Source organism: Bombyx mandarina, chromosome 21 (genome assembly GCF_030267445.1).
Source record: "Bombyx mandarina strain Sakado chromosome 21, ASM3026744v2".
In the NCBI taxonomy this organism is placed as follows: Eukaryota; Metazoa; Arthropoda; class Insecta; order Lepidoptera; family Bombycidae; genus Bombyx; species Bombyx mandarina.
In genome coordinates this window covers 14,223,470-14,243,063 of record NC_143227.1, presented here as the reverse complement: position 1 = coordinate 14,243,063, position 19,594 = coordinate 14,223,470, and the positions used below count along the sequence as shown (strand labels likewise).

General features: G+C 36.8%; 1 long non-coding RNA gene and 1 pseudogene across 1 annotated transcript in view; one reads left to right on the top strand and one right to left on the bottom strand.

Annotated features, from left to right (window-relative positions):
- LOC149500554 (uncharacterized) overlaps positions 1-19,594 on the top strand; it is a 274,194-nt gene that overhangs the window by 90,782 nt on the left and 163,818 nt on the right. The gene's annotated exons all lie outside the window — the stretch shown is intronic.
- On the bottom strand, positions 9,625-10,678 carry LOC149500560 (uncharacterized; annotated as a pseudogene).

Below are 19,594 nucleotides of genomic sequence, written 5' to 3'. Positions count from 1 at the left end.
CATTAAACGGCCCAGTTGGAACTCACCATAATATCGCTTATCACATAAAAGATCGCTCTCTGAATTTCCGAAAACATCCATTCTAAACTGACCCCGCAACGGTATAAACAGCCGCTTCGAATGAGAGTCTTCCTAAGTTTGTTATTTGAAGCTGCTATAATTTAATTGGCTATACACTTTTATTTGTCAATGTTTGACCCATATTTTGGTGATTAGCTTAAAATGGGCCAGCCAAAGTTGCTTTTATTAACGAACGGACTGATCTCCTTCTAATTAATCTCAAATGCAATAAATTTAAGTGTATGTTTAACCGCATGTTTAAATTTTCACATTTTATATTTGTTTGCTTTGCAGTCAAACAGCCAAGGCTGCTTTAAAAGTGGTGCTTAGACAACCAATTTAAAACAAGTATATTAATACTAGTAACAAAATCATCTATATATTAATACGTGAAGCAAAAACTTTGTACCCCTTTTTACGAAAAATGCGCGGGCGGAGGAGTATGAAATTTCCCACACTTATAGAGAATATAGAGAAGAAGTGCACAATGCTAATTTTTTTTTTAAATAATGCATAAAAGATACATTAAATCAATAAAGAAAACATTACACACACTACACACCATGTATTTGACGCACACACGCATGCATACTATTTATTGTCAAACTTTTGTTCTTGACGTCTGTTGTCAAATTGAGAATAGATTAAATATTGTTTGTCTTCATTAATATTTTTTTATAGTGTAGCCTTGGCGAATTTTGTGATTATAAAAGTATAAAATAAAATTATACTTATAACTCCAATTAATTATAATCGAATTTCGACTACTGCGGGACCACTAATATATTCAAAAACTTAATTCCGTTTGCGACCGTAGATCAAAGGACAATGTCCAAAAGTGGGCCAACTTTATGTCAAAACTATTTGTACTTGAAAAACTATGACTTATTTTTTCAGGTTGTTTAGTTTATGTATCAACATTTCTTTCACTCTGGCATTGTTTTACAAAAAAATAAATTACTTAATTGTTAACATCCCAAAACTGAGTGCCATCGTTTTTAAATTCGCCAATAGGCAAAGGGCTTAGCCCATACAGCCTTATAGTAAACCTATATGCTGCCAAACGAAAGAGATGCCTGTGACTTAAACAACAAATAAAAAAAAATAGCTAATGGTTATAATTCACAGACTTTTTAGTTTATTTTTGTTCAATTCAATATTTATATATTGTTATAATAATTATTACTTAATACCATGAATTATTGATTATCTTTAGATATAAATGATTCCATTAGTAAAAATCTCAATGGCCTACCATTACTCTATTCTTATTATATATGATCAGAGTTTTGACAGCAACCCGAGTGAAGCGTCACTTGAAGTTTTATTTTAATGTTTTTTTAATAGTTTATTGTGATGTATAATATATAAATTGGGTGTTGTTTTGTGTATTAAACGTCAATAATCGTTGTTCACGATTTCTTCTTCTTCTTCGTCGCTTTCTTCATTGCTGAAGGTCGTGTCCCTGAAACTTGACCGTTGCCTGTCTCGTGAGCTGTTTCCATCTCGTCCGGTCCTCAGCTGCTCGAATGGCGGTTGCGACTGGCAACCCAGTTAGAGCGGTTACTTGATCACACCAACGGCTAGGTAATCGGCCGCGGGGTCTCTTTCCTTCTACTTTGCCCGTCACAATCACTTTGTCCAAGTTATCTGACTGTCGGCGGGCAATATGACCGAAGTAGCTGAGGATCCTCTGGTAACAGATTGTTGAGAGCCTGACTCGGATGCGATTAACGACATAAAAAAATATAACTAAGACAGATTAGGCTGTATAGGCTACTCTCTTTGCCTGCTTATTGGCGAATTTAAAAACAACAACAACAATATCGTTGCCGACTTCCGGATTTCATTTCATTTTATTATTATTATGAGGATATAATAATAATAAAATGTATGTAAGGGCTTATTTCTAGCAACATTAACCACAATTAACTTATTTAATACTGTAAATAATGATGAGAGCGATTATTGATTTCGAAGAAATCAATTAACAACTTAATTTTAGCTGCAGAAAAAAACAGATTTCTCTTAAACCTGGATGAGAATATAAAAATAGTTTTCTGAATATGAAACGATATTTCTTTGTCTATCAAATTAAGTTAAAACCATCATGACACGGCAACTTTTTTTAGGGGCCCAAACGCCCATAGAAAATGGGCATTGTCCTTTGAACAAACTGCTCTATTCAACAACAAATATGTGTATGTAAATTCTACGCTACGTAAAACTAAATGAGAAATTGTTATTACGTGCAGAGCATTGGGAACACGCCAAAAAAAACGGAAAAATTAAATTCAAATCACATCAAAATACGTGAAACAAAATAAACTTATCGTGAAGATTTCTCATAGTTTCCCGCCACTTGGCATCGGCAGCGGGAACTGTGTATGGAATAAAACACGGGCGATTTTTTCAATCCGACAGAGTACACTTTTACAATTTCAATACTCTTATTCTTATCTAGCCATACTCGCCCGCTTCGCTGGACATTTAAAATTAACATTTTTATTTATTATCATTATTAGTAGGAAGTCCAACACTCATATAAATATTAGCCTATCCATTAAGTACATGTATTTTCTACATGGATACCAAGTTTCAAGTCAATCGGATGCATGGTTCAGTAGTTATAACGGAACATCCGTAAAAACCACTGTAGGTTTATGTACCTTATTAGTATAGATATATGAGTATGTATTGAAGACTGTCATTAGTTTGGTAGCAAAACGAAGCGCAGCACGATTCCCGATAGGTGAAACACGATCGTAATGTCGTCGGAGCTTGGCTGACTTCGTGCTACGACAGAGCCTAGCCGCTGGAGGCGCATAGACGCCATTTCACTTACCAACCAGCCTTCTTGAAGAGCGGAGCCTCCATCCTAAGAACTGTCATTCGTTTTCGTTTGCTAACGTCAAGAGAAGATTTCTAAATTGTTCTAAGATAACAAAGGTTTTTTGTGTACTCAATATTTCTCTTAACTCGATCACCCCTATGATGTCTGACGATGGTGTTAATAATGCGGTTTCTGCGACATATATTATGATAATTACGCCCAACCCTATTTCAAATAGTTACTGTGGTTTATAGATATGAAAAATCCTATGGGCATAGCCAAGCTGCTATCTACCGCTGTGTTTAATTTTACAAATGTGCTCGTAGAAAATTATGAAGGTGGTGAGTTCGGTCCAGCCCCATTAAAAGTAACTCTTAAAACGCACAGTGTATCATGAATACTGACGTCAACAGAACTCTGTTCTGGTGGCGAATGCTGTGGCAGTAAAACGAAGATGTCGTAATTATTTCAAGCAGCTTCCAGAGCACTCCTCATGGAACATGCGATACAAAACACAGACAACTATAGCCTCCTTGTATATCCATATCTTATATGATCAGCCATTTCTGCCTGAACTTCTTCTGTTTGAAGGTAGATAGAAGATAATATAATAGAAAAACAGTTACTTGGGAGTCTTGACCGTTAAGTGAGAACAACAAGGGAATGACAACTGGAAAGCGCGAGAAACCAGTTTTGAAGACCTCTGAGTCTGTAACGAGCCGAAAATATTATGATGGTGGAAATAGACTTGTCGGCGAAAATCACCCGGACTCTCGTGCTGTCGAGAAGACTAAACTAGATCTCTGCTATCTTGGACAAGATTCCTACCATCTAGCAAAATAATCGACTAATGAATTAAAATAGCAACACCTTTAAGAGCTCTCAAAGAACCCGATAAATAGCGCATTATTTATTATTTAACAGAAAATTCTAACTATATTCCTGCAGACGCAATGAGCTCACCAGATGAAGAATACATTACAAATTTATCTAAATAATATGTATATACTATTGTTGCACATTCCAAATTTTCAACCCTTTCTTTTTCCACAAATAACTCCGCTAACTCCCACTAAAAGTAAAAGTATATCTTAGATTCTAAAAAAATTCGCTTCCCCTCAACCTTTAAGGCAAGCCCCCCCAGCACTCCAACAGTTGGAGTCGGTCCAACGGTGACCGATTATAGAACGTGTCCAAGTTTGTTTTCAACTGACCGATTTGGACAGCACGTACTATCCCATTCGGTGTTTTTATGTTAGGGAAATGCAAAAATTTTACGTTTAAAACGAACCCCTTTTTCCGTTGGAGTAACCCACTATGTGGTTTTGTCAAACGTGTTAGTTTAGTCAACCTCCTTTCTACTCTAGAATAGATTAGGACCGAATACATGAATCTGGTAAATGTTTGAATGCGTGGCTTAATCTGAATTTTAGTCCCGATCATTGAAATTTCAAATAATCGGTATCTTTATGGCTTTATATGAGTGAACGAACTCATAGATCATCCGGTGCTAATTGATTAATGGTTCCAGTATATATCACAACTTTAGAAGGTCGAAATCTTAATTGTATTGTGTAACTGCTCACCCCCCCTATTAATTAATATGTAAAAGTATTAACTTTAGTATTTTAACATTAGTATTTTAACTTTTTACAAATATAACTATCTGAATAAACATTTGAAATTTACACCATATTTTGTCTCTTTGATAATTTTAGTGTTTCAAACGTAAAAGACAAAATTTAGCATTCAAACATCCAATTCACATTACGTTTCCTGACTACCTTTTACAAAACTCATGATAATAATATCCTTGGTTTCATGGTCATTGGTTCAAAAAATGATTCATGAAGGACTGGATGCGAACGAATAAACCACTGAACTATCTAAAACAAATCAAGCATTACTATAATAAGTAAATTAAGAAATTCTATTATTACGATCAATAAATATTTCAATTCTGACAAGAAAATAAAAATAGTCATCCAAATTCGAATCTCAAAAGTTAAAGTTGTAACATCTGACACGTTTCCCACGAAACGACTTTCCGGCCTAGTCGTCAATAACGTGAAGCCACGATTTCCATTCGTCCAGCCCGACCACCTTTACAGCACTCCGGGGCACAGCCCTATATTGAGAAACGTAAAACTCTGGCGCGTTACATCCAATTTGTCGGACGTGTCTAGTGCGGGTCCCTTTAGACTGAGACTTGATTCCTTGTTTCGGACATGTATTGTATTTTATTGGCCACGATATTTATCTTTTAGCTGGTGTATTCGGTTTTATTATGATTATTTACGGGCACTCTTTATTTATTCACATAACCGGACAAGCTGAATCGGAGATAACCAGATAATGGAGTTCATAAATTTGTTTTTTTAAATGCATCAATTTGCTAAAATGTTCATTTTTATTTCACCTACTCCATTTCGTTATTTGAAGATTTTCTATCTTTATTTTTGGTTACTATCAGAAATCTTCTAATGTATGCAGCTTTTTATCCGACATCCAAGCCTCATTTAGGTTAGGCATTAAATAATTGTCTCTATCTCGTCAATGAAAGCATCTCTGCCAACATAGAAAATATCATAATCTAACACAGAATTTCATAATACAAATTGAACTCGTCTCGATACAGAAATACAAATGACCCCATTACCAAAAGAATATAAGCTGGAAAATATAGACGTAATATAAGGCAGTTGGCTAGACAGCTAATAAATACGAGATTCCTTCGAGATTTTGTCTAGACCGATTGATGGGAGAATCGAAGATTACCGATTGGTGTTCATCCAATAGCAATGACAGCGATGATATCACTGTCAACATTAAGGTGACCTTGACGTTTATCGATAGACCCATTCGGATTAATCACTTGGAACTTCTTCGCGTGGAAGTATCGATTCTCTCGATATTTTGTACGGTATGTTCCGAGGGAAGGCTGAGGAATTGTTTGAGACTACTGCTACGAGGTCTTCCACGCGGGCCTTTAAGAACCCCAGGCTAACCATTCCAGCGGATGGCCTGCTTTGGTGGTATCAACGCCGTGTGCCACTACAGACGGGTCACTGGGTTTTACTTTATTGGTTTATGGCACTGGTAGGTGTGAAGTCGCTTCCTCGCGGCGCGATCATGCTTCTGACATCGCGGAAATTCTTTGAGATGGTCCCGTCATTTCCTTTTTAATGTCATATCGCTCGCCACGGAAGTAGCGCTAGTACGTTCATCGAAGTTTCACTTCTATCCATGTTCTATCCGGCTTAGGAACGAATTTTCATACACGGTGTTTTGTGAACGCTGTTATAAGACATTTCACAGCGGACGAACATGTAAGGAGAGGCTTCAGCATACGCAGTGACTTAATTGTGATCTCACCGTCAATTGGCCATATATTCATCTGTCAACAAAATAAATAAATATTAAGTTATTTAAAAATAATAGTGACAAGATAAGGCAAAATCTACGGTAAATGAAGAATATACATACATCGCAGAAAATTTTAGTCCACTGAGTTTCTCGCCGGATCTTCTCAGTGGGTCGCGTTTCCGATCCGATGGTAAATTCTGCGAAGCACTTCTCTTTCTAGGGTCAGTCTTAGCAACACACCCGGTTTCAGCCACGTGAGTTCACCTCACACGTCAAGGAGAAGCTGAAATAGCCTCTCAAGGCTATCAGCATAGGTAGGGAAAAATGAATATACATTGTAAAACCGGTTGAGATTCAAAAGACAATATCGCATATATTTATCATACCCACATTAATGCCCGAATGAAAGAATGCCCTACCTCTCCACAATTCATTGTACATAAGATCCAAAGAGCTATAAAATAAAAACTATAAAATAAAAAATAAAAACTATAAACTAAAAAGTAGCTTCAATTACAGTCTTCATTTGCACTGACTGTAAACAGAACGATTTTGTAATTTGAGCTTTATTTGAAAAGAAATAAACTCAATTGAGATTTTCACTATAGTTCAGTTCTCCTAATCCTAAGTATGGATCGTTCATAATATTTATTGCAATCATTGTACATATGTACATTACCTAATAGGAAATAGCTGTACTGTGAAACTCACGTCTTAATATACACAGTACACAACGTAAATGTAGCCACTCACCTCGGGATATGAGTTCTAAGGTCTCAGTATAGTTACAACGGCTGCCCCACCCTTCAAACCGAATCGCGTTAATTACTGTAGAAATAGGCAGAGTGGTGTTACCTACCCGCGCGGACTCACAAGAGGTCCTACCACTAATAATAATTAGAAACCAAAATATCGAATAAGATCTTTTGCGATTCTGATTATTGCTCAATACCATAGAAAAATATGTGAAGGTTATTGCAACGGCACTTCACTAAGAATGTATATCGACGCTTGAAAGTCAAACGTGACTAAGCGACAATAACTCTGCTTTATACATAAATGATAGGCAATAATAACCATATTCGATGCGCAAAAAAAATATATTTCTAGGTCTATTAAAATCATTTCAATCCTACAGCTAGATTAGTTAATTTTTTTTTCCTGTATTTTAAATTTAAATTAGTCTACTGTAAAGTTCACGCATTGTTGCTTAGTCACGTTTGCCTTTCAAGCGTCCATATAACGTACATTTCTGCGAATAAAATCCCCAAAAATGTACCGTTCCATAGAGGAACAATTCGACAACGACACATCTGAGGAATTGCCTTTGTGTTCTACGGACGACACCGGGAAACATCACACATTTCATTTGCAACGACCTGATTTGTTACTTTAATTTATTTTTGTCGAACGGTAACATTTCGAGATAAGTCTAATAAAGTTTATTATTAAAGTGTACTGTGCCAATTATATGTTAGTAATTTAAAAATTGTATTTAAGCATTTACAGCGGAGCACAGTCACAGGTATTTTAAAATGAAATGGGAAAATAATATTCGTATTACTATATACATATTTGTATCGTTATAGTTAAGTCTTGAACCTGTTTTGACTTTTGGCATTAAAAACAAAGGATGGCTAAGTTTTTAGTAAAATTTAACTAGTGTGTGGCAATGTGTATTTTATCTTTTTTTTGAATTCACTATTTAATTATTCTGCAATCCAATATTAGCATTAACAAATATAAAAGGTATGTCGACTGTCCCTACGTATAATATCGAAATTGAAAAACGGTACTTTACAGGAGAGCACTTTGAAGTTAATTTTGTGTACCAAATTGTCATTTATTGGCCTATCTGCAAATAATTTCAGATATATGGGAAACTTTTACTGGCAATTAAATGTATATCTCATTTTATCCCAAATTCTTCATAGTTTTTGAGAAATGTTAGTTTCGATACTTTTCTACGTTAATCAATTAGTGCGAACAATCGAAACGGCCCGTTTCGATTGTTTACTTGGGAACTATTTTATAAAAATTATCGAATGTGACTCTTTCGATATTTTACGTTGTACATTTAAATTAAGAAAGTATCGCAAGTGTCACTTTCGATACAGTACGTCAAAGTATTTTATACGTTTCGATACTTGGCCTGTAAAACGATTTTAATTAAAACAAAGACAAATTTAGTTTACTAAAGTTTTAATTGATTTCATTTTAATTTATAAAATGAAATGATAATAACATGTCATTTTAATTTATAAAATGAAATCAATAAAATTCATAACTAATATTGCAATCACAGATTTACGTTTAATATAATGATATCAAATGAAACACACTTTTATTCTTCAGTTAGTTAAAAATAAAATATAGAAATAACAAACTTCTTTGAATAAAATATGAACATACTTAATTCTACAAAGTAAAAACTAAACAAAATAAAAGCTTTAAATTAACTTAAAATCCAATAAGATTCGCATTTCTTAGAGTAATACTAATAATGATTTAGTATTCTTATTAAAATAAACATTTCTTATAATTTATTCTATAAATAATCATAAAAATTTTAAACACTGAACAAAGGGAAGTTTTAAAAAGGGACGTCTTAAAAATTAAACTAAAGCAGGTAACATAACAGATTCAGGTAAGTACAGACTGTAGGATAACTGTACTGTAATATTGTATTTAGTCTGAATCGTCAGTCTTCTTCAAATGTGTTTCTGCTATATTTCAAATTCTTATAATAACTATGGTATTCTTTGGGTATGGCTCCAGTGTTACTTAAATGAATTAAATCCTTATATGTATTTGGCTTCAGGTAATGGTAATGTTTGACTATACAATTTATTTAATTCGATATTAATTACTTGCCTTCTTCCATGACTTCTTGTTTCTATTTTGGTGTTTAAGCATGAAGGATTATTTTTAAGGTTGTATTTAAAATATAAACAATTTGGATCATCTTTACGCACATTAATTTCTTTAATAAAAATAAATTCCACTTCATATTTTCGTTTCTAATATCTTTATCCACTTGCGATCATCCAATATAGCTTTAAAATTAAAAAGGTAATCTTGAGTCATTTCCACTACATTATATGGGGTTTTATTAGTTTTAGACCAACGCACTAACGCAAACCATTGATCTGGGGTGTATGTATATCAGTTCATTTGGACTCTTGTTTTTTATGAGCGTGTACGCTATCTCCTTCGTTCTGCGTGTGCCCTTGCTCTAAAAAGCGATGAGTAATATTGATTTTATATTCTTTTGCCAGATACATATATAAAGAGTATATTATTCGGTTACGGTTTTGGCCCGCGCAATTATCGGACCAAAAGAGAAATTCTTACCTTACTTTACTTTTCTGTTAACAAAATGAAGTAAGCAACTGCTTACTTCAGTTGCTCCCCTTTTGCCTGTGCACTCTGTCTACATATAGCACGTCTCTTCCTTCTTTCCAGTATCAAATAAAGTAAAATTGTACACACAGAGCTTCCGTTTATATTAAAATAATCCCACGTCACCATGAGGACAATTCAAAATTTTCTGGAAATCCAATGTGGCACAACTGTTTCAGACCACTTTTGAGCAATAACTTTATCATTATTTTTAAATTCTCTAGCAACAGTTTTAGTCTCAATAATTATGTTTGTCATAGGCGCTAATTAGCTCTTCAGTTGGAGAGTTTTCGTTAGAAAAACTGTGGCATTGGTCACATATATCCTATTCATATTTTAATTAATTATGTCTGTATACTGGCGTAAAGTTTGCGCTTTGTTATTATAAAGATGAAGATTGTCCCAACCATTATTTAAGTTTTATTTTTTTCATTGATAAGTTCTTATCTAAATAAAGCTTGCTACTATGTTTTCGGGCGTAATGGGATTCAACTGGTTGAAAAGTGGCTACATAATCAGATACACTTTGAATAATATTAGAATCTATCTTAACTATATGGTTGCTATCATCTGTTATCTGGTAAAGTGATATCTTCCTGATTTAGTTTTTGATGAGCAGTACAGACGAATTGATCCGTAATCGACAAGGTGTTCAAAAAAGTTTTAAGACAAACACGTCTATATTCGCAGGGATAGTTTTGATTTTCGACTGGATCTGGTAAGAATAACTGTCTTCTAGATGTCCTTTCAGTGGTAAAACGGTGCTTGTTTAACTTTTTGGTAAATTTGTTAATAAAATTCAATTTTTTAGCATGGTCAGCCAATTGCCAAAAACTTGTATAAATTTTCTGACGAGTTGTTTCATTAAAATGTTCGCAGCAGTTTAATTTACAAGTTGCTTTACAAATCGGTCCCATTCCTTTTTTGTTATGTACCTTTTCATTCCTGTAAATATATTGTTGACCAGTATTCACTACAATTTTTCTTTTAACATCTATCCAGTTGTCTTTGCACCTTTTCCTTTCCTCCTTTTCTTTTTTGCTTGGGTTAAGTTTAAAACTAGATTTTCTTTTTTAACTGTACATGACGAGTTACCTTCCAACAAGGTTATAAGTGGAGACTCACATTCAGTTCAGTTCAATTCAGTTATAAGTAACGCGACACTAGGTATGGCCACATTAGGAGAAACTATAATAGTGTCCATGTATCAAATAAGTTAACAAAACAGAAATTGATTTGTAAAAAATATAGTTCTGTTGATATGTTATAACATAAATTAATAAAACATACAAATTGATTTTAAGAAAAGTAATATTCTATGGTAGATATATCGAATATAAAAATAAATGAAATATAATTCCGAATGAAATCATCGAAAGTGGTATTTTCGATAGGCTCATTGACTAATGTACCCGCGTATAATAATGAATGTACCAGATTCGATTACACAAGGAAATTAAACATCAGCGAATAATATCGAAACTGTCACTTTCGATACTCCAAAAAAAATGTTAATCGACGTACAAAATCGAATTTGGGACTTTCAATAGTATACTTCGGTTGAATGACAATTACTTTAAAATACATTGTTTTTGAGGTAAACTTAATTAATCACAGAATATTGTTAAGGAAATCAGATTAAAAAACAAAGAGAAAATAAACATCATGCACTCGGAATTAATAAATCTGTTAATATACTTATCAGTTTTCCGTTAGAACCACATTAATTCAAAATTGCGTGGGAACGCGCGGGCGCGCGTGGCACCGCGTATAGCAACGAAAGCGGTAGTTTCGTCCTGCACGCACGCTTCTTGTATCCGCGTATAGTACCGAAATTAAACATTCGATTTTTTACGCTGATTGATTTGTTAAGTATCGATATTATACTCATTGAAAACATGGCTTAATATGTATTTTATAGCTTTTTCTCTTTTTTGTGTGAAAACATACATAAAAAGAAATATTTTAGTGACATAAAAAAAAATCGCAAATTTTCAGTTTCGATACTGTACGTAGGGACAGTCGATGTATGCACCGAATGAATCTTTTTCAGCAAATCTTTTATCTGTGTAGACGCGAGATAAGCAAACTATGAAAATATTTTAAATTTGGTCGTTGCAAGTGAAGGACACAGACTGCGGGAAGAAACGATAAGAAGCGGCAGTTCTGCGTTAAAGGAAGGATGCACAATACCTTTATGTAGTCCTTGCTGCAGACTCGTACCACTCCGCGATGAGAAACACCAACGATTTCACTTATTTACGTATTTAACATAACAAAGACACGAAGCGCGCGCGCGGTTGTTCAGCCATATTTTTTCGTCTCGATGTCACCACACGATCTCGCTCGCACGCGTCCGTAGGTAAAGTGCCGGAGAGGGATGGGACAGGATTTGCAAAACCAAATTAAAAATGTTGCTATTTTTCGAAACCTAAAACTAACTAAGTTTTAAACCAGCGCAACCATTCCCCCGGGCTTGAAGGGACGCCTTCAAAGTATTATCTAACTAAAACGTGTATTATCTAACTAAAAAACTAAAAAGTGTATTATCTAACAAACGAATAACAATAAATTCAAATAAGTACGCTACGTTTATCTACTACTACGCTATGTTCCTACAAGAATTAAGAATCTATACTATATCTATATACAACTAACCTAAATAATATGAAAAATCTAAATGAGCTACTGGTTGGGTATTGGGCAGAGTCGCACCACGGGACGCAAATACGATCCGATCGCTGTCTTAACCCGTGCAATGCGTGTAACTCCCGTAGAGTCCGGAAACACTTCTTCCACGACACCCAAAGGCCAGTGTAGAGGAGGCGAATTATCGTTAATCAGAATCACCACCGAGCCGACGACGACTGGATCGACCGGCGTGTTCCATTTGCGGCGTGATTGCAACGTATGAAGGTATTCCCGTCTCCAGCGATTCCAAAACGATTGAACTAATTTGTCTAGCAAATCGTGTCTAGCAAGAGTAGTTAAATTTTCATCGATTTCTTCCGCAGGCAAGCATTTCAAAGGCGTGAGATTCAAAAAATGCGCAGGAGTTAAGGCAAGCGGTTCTGAAGGATCACTAGAGAGTGTTCTACATAAAGGTCGTGTATTCATTACTGATTCGATCTGAGTGAGAACAGTACATAGCTCTTCAAATGAAAGAATTGTATCACCTATAACGCGATATAGATGAGACTTTAAGCTTTTGATATTAGCCTCCCAATTCCCGCCAAAATGGCTAGCTGTCGGTACATTTAGGGACCAATCAATGCGATTTTCAGCTAAGACGTGACCAAACTCTGTATTATGATACTTTGAACAAAGAAATTCATGAAGTTCTGAAAGCTTGCGTTTAGCACCTATATAATTCGTTCCATAGTCCGAATAAATTCTACCCACCGGGCCTCGTCTTGATAGGAACCGCTTGAAGGCTCCCATGAAACTAGCTGTGCTTAAATCACCAGCCAGTTCTATATGTACTGCGCGCGTAGTCATGCAAACAAATAAACACACGTAAGCTTTGGTAGAACGAATACCTCGCCCACGTGTTATGGTAACCTTGAAAGGGCCAGCATAATCTGTACCCGTGTGAATGAAGGGTTTAGCGGATTGAACGACACGACAAGAACGATGATCCGCCATTTCAGGGAATGTTGGCTTAGGACGAAGTCGAAAGCAAGGCATGCATTTGTGTATCCTATTCCTAATTAAATTACGAGCAGAAAGTATCCAATACTTCTGACGTAAGAGCGCCATCAGCAGGTCAGGACCGGCGTGACAATTTAATTTATGATGATATTCGACAAGTAAATTCAAGATCGGATCTTTTCTCGGAAGCAAAATGGGATATTTCTCGTCGTAGCTCAAGTCAGAGTTTCTTAAACGTCCCCCTACTCTAATTACTCCATCTTTAAGAAATGGTTTTAAGTGTCGAAATGCAGGGCTACAAACTTGACCTTCCTCGAGCTTCGCGATCTCAGCGCGAAAATAAAACCGTTGAAGTTCACGAAGAATTAATAACTCAGCGAACTCATAATCCGATGCTGACATGCGATATCTGTGAGGTAACAATTTTACAAATCGACAAACGAAAACTACACTGCGCAATAGTTTAGACCAAGACGAGATACGATCTCCTAGTGATAATATAGGAGATTTTTCATTTAAAGTAGCGGCGATAAAAGTCTGTTTCTTTTCTTCCGGCGCCTCAGGCTCTACGGAAGGATTAAAAGGAACAGCAGGCCACTGCGCGACATCCAAATGTGCCCAAGGGGGGCCACTAAACCAAAGCGGGTGATTAATTATTTGGGAAGGAGTGAGGCCACGCGACAAACAATCAGCGGGATTGTCTTTACCAGACACGTGATATAGATTTTGTGGAGATAAATAGCTTTGTATCTTCGTCACTCTGTTAGCCACAAAGGTGCTCCATCGATGAGGCGATGAATGTGTCCAACAAAGTGCGACTGTTGAGTCTGAAAACGCGAATATATTGCGAAAAACAATGCGATTTTGACAAGCGACTACTACATTTTTTATGAGCTGAGCGAGTATGAGAATCGCGCAAAGCTCAAGTCTGGCGAGCGACACAACCTTTTTAGGAGAAACCTTTGATTTTGCTGTTATCAAACGTATTGTATTATCATTGTTATTTTGAACGTGAAAATATATCACCCCCCCATATGCTTTCTCACTGGCGTCCGCGAAACCTAAGATAGTCGCGATGCTGTCGACGTTCATACCTACGTGACGTGGGATCTTTATATGAGAAAGCAAAGGAAGTTCTTCTTTGAATCGGCTCCACATTTTTACTATATCTTCGGATGGAGTGTCATCCCAGTCACAATTGCTCAGCCACAACTGCTTAATAATAAGTTTAACGAACAGGACGACCGGTGCGACAAATCCCATGACGTCCCATATTTTAGCAACACATGACAGTATTGTACGTTTAGTACAAATTTCAATCGGAGTGTCAATTTTTATACAAAATTTGTCCGACGTAGGAGACCAACACAAGCCGAGTACTTTATGCTGGTTCGACTCATCGAACTCCTTGACACCTGGCAGGCGATGCGACGGCGGGATCGAATCTAACACTACTTGTGAGTTACTCGTCCACTTCACCAGCTCGAACTGACCGGCCTTCATGAGACCTATCATCTCAGAAGCGGTCGATATGCCGATGTCTTCAGTTCGAATTGAATAAACAAAATCGTCCATATACAGGCTAGTATCAATAATTTCTCTGGCCCGCGGGTAAGCGACACCTTCATCAGCTGCCAGCTGTTTAATAGTACGCAACGCATGAAAAGGACTAGACTTAAGCCCGAAAACTACACGATTAAATTCGTAAACTTGTAATGGTTGTTGAGGAGAAAAACGATATAGAATGCGTTGAAAACGCCTGTCAGATTCTCTGACTCCAATACTCAGAAACATCTGACGAATGTCAGCGGAAAGGGCAACCGGAAACAAACGAAAATTAATAATAATATTAAATAAATTTCCTTGGAAATTTTGTCCACGATATAACAGATCATTGAGCGAAACATTAGTAGTAGTCTTACAACTACCATCGAGTACGACTCTTAATTTGGTTGTGACCTTATCTTGTCTGATTACACCATGATGCGGAATAAAATAAGAAATATCTGAACTGTCACAATCTACAGCTGAGAGATAGTTCTTCTCTAAATATTCGAGAATGATGTTGTCGTACGCTAATTTTAGTTGCGGAGAAGCTTGCATCTTTCTTTCTAAGCAGTAAAATCGATTTTCACTCGCTTGACGCGAATTACCGAGAGTGTTAACATCACCTTTAAAGGGCAAAGCCACCACGTATCGTCCGTCACTATCTCGTGTGGTAGTACTGGTATAAAACTCCTCAGACATTTTGTCGTCGGGGCTGAGTACAGACGGCACGTCTACCTCCTCTAATTCCCAAAACTTCCGAATTGTGGAGTCTAACGGGTCTCGGGTACAGCAATATGAAACGCTCTCGTTGCTAGCTACACGAACGGGAGCGTCACCAACAATAACATAACCGAGGATAGTCTCTAACGCGATCGGCGAAGCATGCGAAGGCCGTCCCTGAACCTTGTTCGATAAGAGCAGATGCGGGAAAATCGAAGCTCCAATCAACAGTTGGATCGGGCCTGGGTTAAAGTAAGTATCGTCTGCCAATGCTATGTCTTCGAAATTCGATAAAAGAGAGGCATCAACTGTGGTAGTCGGTAAACGTTCAGTAATTTTATCTACTACTAACGACTCCATAGTATAATTTACGTTACGATCGAAACGAGAATAAAATTTTATTTCTACAGAACCTTGAATTGTTTTGCTAGAACCTCCTATTCCCTTTACTACGGAACAAGCAGGTCTATTATTAATGTTCAAACCCAATCGTCGACAACAATCACGAGTGACAAAATTGCTTTGAGACGCGCCATCCAACAACGCGCGTACACAATGCTCCCTACCACGTGAATCAATAATAACTACACGTGCGGTCGCAATTAGTACCGTAGTAGGACTGCGTAAGATGCGGTTATAACCTTTCGATAAAGTGCACAGCGTTACGTCATCCGTGCTGACGCGAGCTGGAGCAATGCCCATATCATTTAAGCCTACCGAAGAAGGCATGGAGGGCCGTGCGACAGCTGATGCTCGTGTACCTGGTGACTGCGTGCGTCTAGCATTCGAATGCGCTTTACTCGCGACGGGTTCATTTCCGAAACATAATAAAGTGTGATGCTTAGAATTACATTTTTTACATAAAGAGGACGACCTACACGCGGAAACACGATGACCGCTACTTAAACAGTTTATACATAAATTGTTCGATTTGACGAATTGAAACCGCTCATTCGGTTTATAACTATTAAAAACCCTACATTTATAAATGTGATCATGTTTGTCACGACACAGACTACATACCGTTGACTCAGAACTAGATGTATAAGCCTGTGTAGATGACAACTTAGAGTCAAACTGCCCTTTGTTGGCAGCCTTGGGAACTGATGACGTGCGCTCTAATACCTTTATGTGATCACGAACAAAAGACACTAGATCTACAAACAATGGTATTTCGCATCCCTTATTATTTAAGCGCTGATAGGATTCAAACGCACGGGCAGTGTCTGTGTCTAATTTTTTAAGCGCTACATGCAAAAATGTAAAATCCGATAGGTCATTGACCTTCAAGTTTTTTAAAGCGGCTACCGACGATGCGAACTTGTCCAAAAACAATTCTAAATGACTAGGCCTTGCAGAAGAGATAGGTTTGAATTCAAATAATTGATCTAAATACGCAGTAGCAGATAGACGTTTATCTTCGTATTTGCTATTTAATAAATCAAAAATTAACGAATAGTTTTCGGCGCTTGGAGTAATTCCCGCGCATATGGAACGAGCCCTGCCGGTTAATTTGCCTATCAAATAATAAAGTTTCTCAGAGTCCGTTAACGATGTATTATTATGTACGACATTCCGAAAGCTAGAGATAAACAAAGGCCAGTTTTTTATATCGCCATTGAATTCGGGAATTTCTATTGGGGGTAGTTTTGGAATCCTATGTTGACCAGCCAGCGTAACGTGATCCCCCGTTTGCGATTGTAACCTTTTGGCAGCTCGTTTCACGCAGCCTAAGAGATCTTCAAACGCCGTAAGAGGTTGATAATTAACTAAATAATCGGGATTAGCCTTTAACTCCAACAAGATTATTTTATCGAGCACACCTTCAAAATCTTCACGCAATGAATCTACTGTTTCAAAGTCGCACAAAAAAGCGTCAGCGTTGAATGACTTTGAATCCATATCTCTAACTTGGCTAGAAATGCTTTGCATGCGGGAGAATATCCTATCTCTTTTGGCATATAACATCTTTAAATTAGTATCTGCAGGTGCCATTTTAAGATAAACGTAAATAAATATTTCAAATTAACAAACTAACGATATTCGAAGCGGCGGGAAAGGTAAACACCTACCTACGAGTACAAATTTATGCGAATAGTACAAATGTTAATAAATATTTTATAGTAAAACTAAAGATAATATTCGAAGCGGCGGGTGTTATTAGCACACAGGAATACGCTACTACCCGTCGCCTGGCGTTTCCTATCTATCGCCTTTTACGATATCCCAGGAAGAGGCGGGAGTGGTGTTATTCTACTTAAGGTACCCGACACCACACGGGGAACCTACACTGAATACCTAAAACTAATGTATGCGGCCGGCTCGAGGCGTACGCTCGACCGGTGATCTAACAAAGTAATAATATAAGAAACCAGAACGCGGGTTTTCTATCTAACTAATTTGATATTGTAAATAAGTGAATTAATTGTAAGAATGTGAACGAAAACGATATTTAAGACCAAAGCAGGAAAAGCGATATTTTTTCGAAGTACCTACTTGGTACGCGGTTCTAATTATATTAGGTAAATTAGGTAAACCTAGGCAATGGTTGGCGCTGTTTTAATACGAATCCGGCTCGTTTGGACCAAAAAATGTAGACGCGAGATAAGCAAACTATGAAAATATTTTAAATTTGGTCGTTGCAAGTGAAGGACACAGACTGCGGGAAGAAACGATAAGAAGCGGCAGTTCTGCGTTAAAGGAAGGATGCACAATACCTTTATGTAGTCCTTGCTGCAGACTCGTACCACTCCGCGATGAGAAACACCAACGATTTCACTTATTTACGTATTTAACATAACAAAGACACGAAGCGCGCGCGCGGTTGTTCAGCCATATTTTTTCGTCTCGATGTCACCACACGATCTCGCTCGCACGCGTCCGTAGGTAAAGTGCCGGAGAGGGATGGGACAGGATTTGCAAAACCAAATTAAAAATGTTGCTATTTTTCGAAACCTAAAACTAACTAAGTTTTAAACCAGCGCAACCAATCTGTGTAAGCTGTAAATCAATGAATTTTAGTTTATCTGATTTTGAGTACCAGTACTAAGTTCGATATCTGGTCGGATTTAATATTTTCAAAAGGTTCAACGGTTTCAAAGGTTCATTGTCATTAGTATATCAAGCGTCAATATAGGAGACAGAATGCTTATAGAATCCTGCAACCGGGGGCTTATGAGTAGAGTACCAAAGTAGAGTTCATCCATACTATCTGGAACCACTGCGTTCATCCACAGTGCGTCTCCAGAGATCTTTTTTTCCACGTGCCATCCGGCTTTAGAATGAGCTCCCCGCCACTGTGTTTCCCGAGCGCTATAACATATCCTTCTTCAAACGAGGCTTGTGGAGAGTATTAAACTATAGGCAGCGGCTTGGATCTGCCCCGAGCATTGCTGACGTCCACGAACGCCAGTAACCACTCATCATCAGGTGGGCCATATGCTCGTATGCCAATATTATATATATATTTAAAAAAAAAGATAAAAAAGAGCAGTTACTTGAAACTCAGATCCCGTGAATTTCAATATTTATAGGTGCTGGCTAGAGAGATATCAAGATATAAAATCACATACAACACTTATAATACAATAATATTAATAACAAAATGTCCGAAATTTATTTGTCGTAAATTAAAATTCCAAATGGCTGTCACCAAAAACGGGGAGAAGACACGTCCAAACCAATGAATTTAAATTTAATTAGTGTTCCATTCCGAACGCCAAAATCTCGTTACTTTGCATGTTAGGTATCTAAATATATCAAAAGCTGAAAGAGCTGAAAATGAATCCATAGCCATGTGCCCAATCGTGAGGATTCTTCTTATTTTAATAATACTTTTTTTTACATTTAATATAGTCTTATGAAGACGATATCTGTGGTCTAGTAAAAACCTTTTTTTCTGAAGACATTTAAATTGTTTCAAGCTTTCCTTGAATTGTTTTCGAGGGCATCTAAATGCTCTTGACCTAAAAAAATGGATGTTAATTATTTCTCTTTGGGAATTTTGTGGAACAA